Genomic DNA, 8491 nt, shown 5'->3' on the forward strand with positions numbered 1-8491 from the left:
TGGAAAGGTATTACAAATGAAATTTGGACATAAAGGAAATGTGGAAATCGACTTGGTCTTAGAGATATCTTTCTGATGACTTCACCGATTTTCCTAAAACTTAGAATATTTTTATATTTTCTCATGTTTTTCTTTATGTTATTACTAGTGAACCGACATTAAAACACATCTGAAATTTCATGTATATGAATATAATCTGAATTTAATTGATATTTTCTTAATTTACATGTTCATACTTAAGTAATTAATTTCAAACATAGTGTTCGTCATAAGCAACAACATGAAATATTTAAATCTGACAAAATTATAGAGTTCGCTAAAGTTGCTGTGAAATGACAAGGTTGGCAAACTGTGCAAAATGCGAACCCTAACAATTGGCAAATTGGTTTTGTGAATCTTTAAGAAATTTTGATATACAGAATAGGAGAAACCCTGCAAATCGAGTTTGCAATACCTAAAAGTGTAGGGGTAGTTCGTGGAGCTTAATCTGTTTAATGAGTTTTACACTGTGAAGCCTTAGAATGTGCAAGCTACACTAAGAGCGAACCTTGATGTTGATATGTGTAAATTGCTTACTTAAACTAGAATACCACCTAGGTGAAATTTAGTTAAGCATATTATTAAAAATACTCATATAATAATCCACTACATGTTAGTAACTTAAGCATATTTTGTGTGGTGTGTTCGAGGTTAGGTTAGGCTTTAATGGAGAGTCACTTAGGTGGCTCATGTAGCATTCTATAACTTGGATTCGACGACTGGACCGAGTATGAGGTGTTACATTTGTTGAAATCAGAGCTCGCCGGGTTGGCTGGTTAATTTGTTACATTCACTGTGTTGTAAATCATTTAAAGTAATAAGTAGATTATTTTTTGTTGGGGGTAGGATTGAGAAAAAGACATTGCCTTGGTTTAGTTGTTCCTTATGTAGGGATTGTGCTTCAGATCACTTTCTGCTACTCAACTTCCTAGTAATTGTGTTCACAGATATACCTAGCGAGCTATACTCGCAAGTGCAGTGTGTGAGCTATACTCGCAGATGTGTTTTGGTAAACTTGTTCGTAGATGTGTTTTGGCTAACTAAGTTTCAAATGTGCTTGATACATAACTTTATGTCCTTAAAATTGTGTCTTATATATGTTTAGAGTTAGTAAAATGCCTCCTTGAAGAGTAAATGCGAATGCGAACCATATTAATGGACTACGGACCATCTAGAGGATGACAGGACTTCAATGTTGCCTGTGCAACCTTGCAAGGAAAGTGTTTTGGATGAAAGTGTTGAACCATTGGTATAAGCCATGATTGGGGCCTTCTAACGTGTCATAGGTACTAATGTTACTTTAGTTGGTCAAGGATTGTCACTAGAGTCTGTGAGCTTTAGGAGGTAAAGAATTCAGTAGTGTCAAGGGAGCTGATCCTACTAAGGCAAAGTATTGGCTTGATGGTTTTGAGAAGATCCTTAAGAAAATGGCTTGTACTAAGGAAGAAAAGTTGGGATGTACTGTGTCCTTATTAACTAGAGAAGCTCATCGCTGGTGGAACATAGTAAAGCAAGGAAGTACTACAAATCGATTGACTTTGAATTTTTTCCTAGAAATGTTTAAGAAGAAGTTCATGGGTGAACAATACATGGAAGCTTGCAAGCAAGAATTCATTAACCTGGTGCAATGCGAACTATTTGTAGCTGAGTACGAGGCAAAATTTGTGCGACTAAGCCAGTACGTAGTTGAGATGGTCTCTTTGGAAAGGGATCTTTATAAAAGGTTTTTCTTTGAGTTGTATCATGATATCCAACTGTATTTGGTAGCGACAAGGTGAACTTTGATGAGTTGGTTGAAAAGGGAAAGGCTATCGAGGAGATAAGGGCAGTGGCTCTGCGAACTATAATGGGGTCATGAATGTTTGGAAAATTTAGAAGAACATCCAAGATGGATCCCAAATCGTATAACTCTGGCAGAAACGTTAGACAAAACTTACAATCAGATCAATCATTGCAGCAGGGTAACACCCACGTTGAAAAAAGAGGTTCGTAATAATTGCCAAGATGGCCACTCTTTGAACATTACAAAGGTAAGCATCTTAGGGAATGTGGAAAGTTGACTGGGGATATTTCAAATATGGGTCTAAAGAGCATATGTTAAAGGAATACCCAGAATGACAAGAGAGATCGCAAACTCAAAATGTGACCCCCCACACTAGTGTGAGTAGTGGTTTGTAGACAAGGTCGAGGAATAGGCAGTGATACAAGACAAGCTGGATAAGGAATCTTAGCACACACTGTTGCTACTCAAGCTGAGGCAAGAGGGTTCGCATGAGCGTATTCTGTTAAGGAACCACAGGATCAGGGTATGACTGACATCATCACAGGTACCTTTATTCTGTGAACTATTTCGTTATTTTCTTTGATTGATTCTGGTTCCACACACTAGTACAATTTGAGGCTTATGAGTTGGGTATTCCAATAGGGCACATTGATAAGAGTGTTCTAGTCGATAAAGTGTATCGTAGGTGTCCTTTGATGATCTAAGGACATGTCTTCTTTTCCAATTTGATGGAATTTCCCTTTTACGGGTTGTCATAATTTTAGGAATGGACTGGCTAATTGAGCATAAAGCTAAGATTGATTTTGAGTTGAAAAGAGTGACTTTGCAAAGTGGGGAAGGGGTCAAAATTGTTGTAGTTGAAGAGCGAACCCAATTTTTGTCCAATATGGTCACAACAATTAGAGTAGAGAAGATGATGGGGAAAGGCTGCAAAGCCTACCTCACTTATGTGGTGGGTTCGTAGGACAAAATGATAGGGATTCGTGACTTTTTCACTATGAAAGATTATCATGATGTATTTTTAGATGAGATACTTAGCTTACCCTCAGATCGCGAAGTGGAGTTCGACATTGAGTTATACCTAGGTAGTTCGCCAGTGTCTATTACATCTTATCGTTTGACACCAAAAGATTTTAAGGAATTGAAGATACAACTATACGATTTGCTTGACAAAGGTTTCATTCGACTAAGTGTATCACAATGGGATCGCCATCCTACTTGTGAAAAAGAAGGATGGTAGTTTAAGGATGTGCATCGTGTAAGAGTATGCCCAAAGATCAATCACGAGATGGTTGTAATAACATACTTAGTTTATCATGTTTATTAATATAAGGCATTGCCATTATTATTTCAGTTTCTTTTCTGTGTGCATAAATAAACTGTTTTATAATAATGTCCTGAGAATAATATGATTATTCTTAAAAGATCCTTAGTCAAGTATTATTGTTGGCTAGGACAATAATAATGCATTAAGACTAACATGTAGTTGATTGATGATAAAGAGTTGCAATTGATATGGAGTGTCAGAATCAATGCATGAATATGTGTGTTAGAGAACAACATATTGGACTGACCCGCTATGAGTATGTTTCTTGGATTATTATGTGTTTCTTGGATTATTATGTAATTGTCACAACATTACTCATAGTGATTAATATGTATATGATCCTCATACTTGAGATCATCTTTATCCCAACATCGTGAGTTGTATATTTTGATACAGTCAAACAAACACCGTAACTGGTTGTTCTATAAAGACTGATGTTGGATATACCACAATCTATGTTAAGGGATATAGTTGATCAATATAGGATAAGTCCCTCCGACATAATAGAAGTAATATCTTAGGCCACTTGATTGAGTGAGGCTAGAAATGCATGGCCATGCTTAAATAAGTTGATATGAGATGTCATATTTATTTGTTTATCATAGTCTACTCAAGGTATCAAGAAACATGGGATGGACTATGCAAGTGTGACTATTCCATGATTTGTGTCCATTCCAAAGATATAGGACTTAAGGATTAATGCATGAAAAGTTAATCACAAAAGGTTATGTCGAATCATGACTTCTTATAACTTAGGTAGCATTGATGCATTGCTAGATGCCACTCATTGTTTGTAACATTAGAATCGTTCTAATATTATTGCTAACGTTACAAGAACCTACAGGGTCACACCCTATGGTTGAAATGAACGAGGTAAAACATAGTTGGTATATTGCTTGGTTGTCACATGAATTAAATTAATTATAGAATTAATTTAATTGGGCAATTAAATTGTTGAACATACTATATGTACAAGGATGTTGTACACATAATCGAACATAATTTTATTGATATATGAATTTAGTTAGTATATAAGTTTAAATAAATATAGTTTGTCGAAAACTTTATTATAATTAATGTAATTATAATTTTTCGGTTAAACATTATTATATTTATTTGAATGATAATTATTATGTTGAATTAATTTTAATGAATTAAAATTGTTATAAATATATACCAATTAAGAGGAGTTATATATAGCAAGGGTAAAAACCCTAAAAAGGATATATAAAAACTAGCCCGAAAATATGCAAAGTGGTCTAGCAGCCGTTTAGCAAAATACTCTCTGAAAATAGTTTTCTAGGATTTCTACCGTTCATTGTCAATCGGGTGGACTATGTAAAGGCCGACATCGGAAAAGGTTGCGGCTTGGTTCGATAGTGGTTAAGCATTTCTATTGCCTAGGCGTCTCTGTCTACTCAGATTGAAGTTTCGATAATTTCAAAACCTTTTTATCTTGGTTTAGATTACCAGATTTTTTTTAAATTTTTCGCTGCACCTTGGAGGCACCGGTGTTCCAACAGTGGTATCAGAGCCACTTGTGTAATACGGACTTGGGCTTAAATACTTGGATGATGCAATTGTATGAGATGCATGTTTCAATTTTATTATGTTATTCTTGTTTAAATTGTTTAAATAAAATCTGATAATTGTTCCTTTCGATAAGTGATTAAATTTTAATCATGATGTTATGGCCTATTCGGTTTTATGTTTTTACTGTTAACTTTAAGAAGCCTGTGATGAAGCAGGGGTGGCATTTACAATTTCCAGTAATAGATTACTGGCCAATGGAACAAGGGTTGTTCTGATATGAAACCTCAAGGATTGAAATCTTAAAAACACGATTCTATTGATAAAAGTTATCAAATCGTGAGGTTTCATTTGACTTGGGTTCGCGGTTCGTAACGCGGGGATCCACCCCGCCTCGGCCTTCAGATCCTCATCATCTTCCAGTATGTTTTGTAATAAATAAACTTAATGGGCCATAAAAGGTTGAAAGGATATTTTATAATTCACTTAGTAAAACGTTGTATAAAGTATGCTATTTTTTGAAATGCATGGTGCTTGAAATGCATAGTTATAGCCCGATGACCTATTTGATAAAAGGTTGTAATTTTATAAATACGGCTTGCGTGTCGTGCCTTACTACTATTCTTCTGTATCTCTTCTCATCTTACTCCCTCGTATGTAAAACGAGTTTCTGATTTTGTAATTTGTAAAAGTTGCTGTGGACTAGACGAGAAGGAAGCTGGGCCGACCAGTGTGGATCGACATCTTGTGAAACGGCTTACACCTTTAGGTTCCCTTTTGGTTCTCCCATTGGCTTGGGTTGAACCACCATAGTTTATGGGCTATAAGTATTGCATTTATTTATTGCTTTACTTATTCATGTATGAGATGCTATGGATGTCTAAAGCATGCAAATTTGGTAATAATAAACCCCATTAATTGATGAGATCAATTAAAAGATTAAATGGACTAAAGTAGACCATAATTGGTGAGATGTAACACTCTAATAAAATCCTTCTATTAAAATATTAAGTCAACATGGCCTTCCAATTTATGCCCTCGTTAAGGCCTCGATTAATACTATGTAGGTTTTGCCAAAGTGAATGCCAAAGTGAAGTACTAGTATTTATCTTGGTTAAACGCGAAAAATAAACAAGTGATATTCGCCGGTTAAAAATTGGTTAATGACTTAACTAGGTTACTCTAATAGGATTAGAAACCTAGAGGCAAGTAATTTGGATAAATCATAAGATGATTAGAACAAGAGTTGTTCACTAAATTGTAAGAGTTACATATGATGTAATTAGCAAGTGTTGCTTACCTAAATAACCATAATCTTGAGAGTAAAGCCAAAGCTGACTTAAGAGGAGGTGAAATATGGATCCTTAACCCACTAGAAATACTTTCAAGAAAGTCTTTCCGAAATTAATATTTGAGGGTTATTAATTTTGAAATAAAATAGTGGGAACATCATTTAATAAAGTCCTTTTAATGATTGATATAAACTTGGTAAATTTATTCACACGTATTTTTTATTGTTGTAGATATATTATGGCTGCAAACACTAATACACTCTCATTACGATCGGTCCTTGAGAAGGACAAATTGAATGGTCTGAATTTTCTTGACTGGTTCTGTAACTTGAGGATTGTCCTCAAACAAGAACGAAAATTATATGTCATTGAAAAACCACTTTCTGATGAACCACCAGCTAATGCCTCGAGGGCTGATAAAGATGCTTACAAGAAGCATCTCGATGAAATGATAGACATTGGATGTCTTATGCTTGCCACTATGAATCCTAAGCTTCAAAAGCAACATGAGGATATGGTTGCTTATGATATGATAGAGCACCTGAAAGAACTATATCAAGGGAAAGCAAGGTAAGAGAGGTTCGATATCTTTAAGGCCTTATTCCAATGTAAGCTGGCTGAAGAAAGCCCAGTAGGACCTCATGTTCTTAAGATGATTGGTTATATTGAAAGCCTATCTAAGCTTGGGTTTCCATTGAGCCAAGAGTTGGCCACTGGTGTTATTCTGCAATCGTTGCCGGATAGTTACAGCCAGTTTGTCCTCAATTTCAATATGAATGAAATTGACAAGACTCTGCCACAGTTGCTCAGTATGTTACGAACTGCTGAAGGCAACATGAAAAAGGTTGGACCCAAGCCCATACTGATGGTCCGTAACAACAAGGGCAAGGGAAAGGCTAAAGTCTCGACAAAGCCCAAAGGCAAATGTAAGCCCAATCTTGGAAAGGGAAAGGCTACACTAAAACCTAAAGGTGGGGTGTCTAAGGAAGGAAACTGTTTTCATTGTGGTGTGACTGGACATTAGAAGCGGAACTGCCCTGTCTATCTTGAGGAAATCAAGAAGGCCAAAGCAAGCGAAACGTCTGCTTCAGGTATTTATGTTATTGACATTAATTTATCAACTACTACTTCTTGGGTATTAGATACTGGTTGTGGTTCTCATAGTTGTACTTCTGTACAGGGACTACAAAGGAGTAGGACTTTGGCTAGAGGAGATGTGGACCTTCGAGTTGGAAATGGAGCAAGAGTTGTTGCATTAGCTGTGGGAACATATACTTTATCTTTGCCTAGTGGACTTGGTTTAATTTTAGAGGATTGTTATTTTGTGCCCAGTTTGACTAAAAACATTATTTCAATTTCTTGTTTAGACAAAATTGGTTTTGAGATAATAATTAAGAATAATTATTGTTCCTTTTATCTCAATAATGTTTTCTATGGTTCGGTACAATTGATTAATGGCCTCTATATTTTAGATCAAATGAATCCCATTTACAACATAAATACTAAAAGATTTAAAATAAATGACTCAAATCAAACTTATCTTTGGCATTGTCGTTTGGGCCACATAAGTGAGAAACGCATATCCAAACTCCATAAATATGGTCTCTTGGATTCATTTGTTTTTGAGCAATTTGAAGTATGTGAATCTTGCTTATTAGGAAAAATGACTAAATCTCCTTTTACTGGTAAAAGTGAACGAGCTAGTGATTTATTGGGCTTAATACATTCAGATGTATGTGGACCAATAAATACACAAGCCAGAGGTGGATTTCACTACTTCCTTACTTTCAGATAATTTCAGTAGATATGGGTATGTTTATCTCATGGGCCATAAATCTAAGGCCCTTAAAAAGTTCAAGGAATTCAAAAATGAAGTACAAAATCAACTAGGCAAAACTATTAAGACACTTTGATCTGATCGAGGTAGAAAGTATTTGAGCCTAGAGTTTGATGATCTTTTGAAGGAATGTGGGATTATCTCACAACTTACTCCTCCTGGTACTCCTCAATGGAATAGAGTTTCTGAGAGAAGAAATCGAACTCTATTAGACATGGTTCGATCCATAATGAGTCATGCTGATCTACCGATTTCTTTTTGGGGACATGCACTTGAAACAGCTATTTTCACACTAAATCGTGTTCCATCTAAATCTGTTCAAAAGACGCCATATGAGATGTGGACTGGGAAACGTCCCAGTATGTCTTTTATGAAAATTTGGGGTTGCGAAGCTTATGTTAAACATCAGACGTCTACTAAGCTTGAACCCAAATCTGAAAGGTGTATCTTTGTGGGGTATCCGAAAGAAACCAAAGGATATTATTTCTTTAATCCCACTGAGAACAAAGTGTTTGTTGCTCGGACTGGTGTTTTCCTAGAGAGAGAATTTGTTTCTAGAAAAGGAAGTGGGAGAAAGATTGAACTTGAAGAAATTCGAGAATCACAAGATACCACTGAACCAGAGATAGAACAACAGCAAATTCCACAAGAAATTGAGGAGCAAGTAACTGCTGTAGAAATAC

The sequence above is a fragment of the Gossypium arboreum genome, chromosome 6, assembly GCF_025698485.1.
Source record: "Gossypium arboreum isolate Shixiya-1 chromosome 6, ASM2569848v2, whole genome shotgun sequence".
Classification (NCBI taxonomy): Eukaryota; Viridiplantae; Streptophyta; class Magnoliopsida; order Malvales; family Malvaceae; genus Gossypium; species Gossypium arboreum.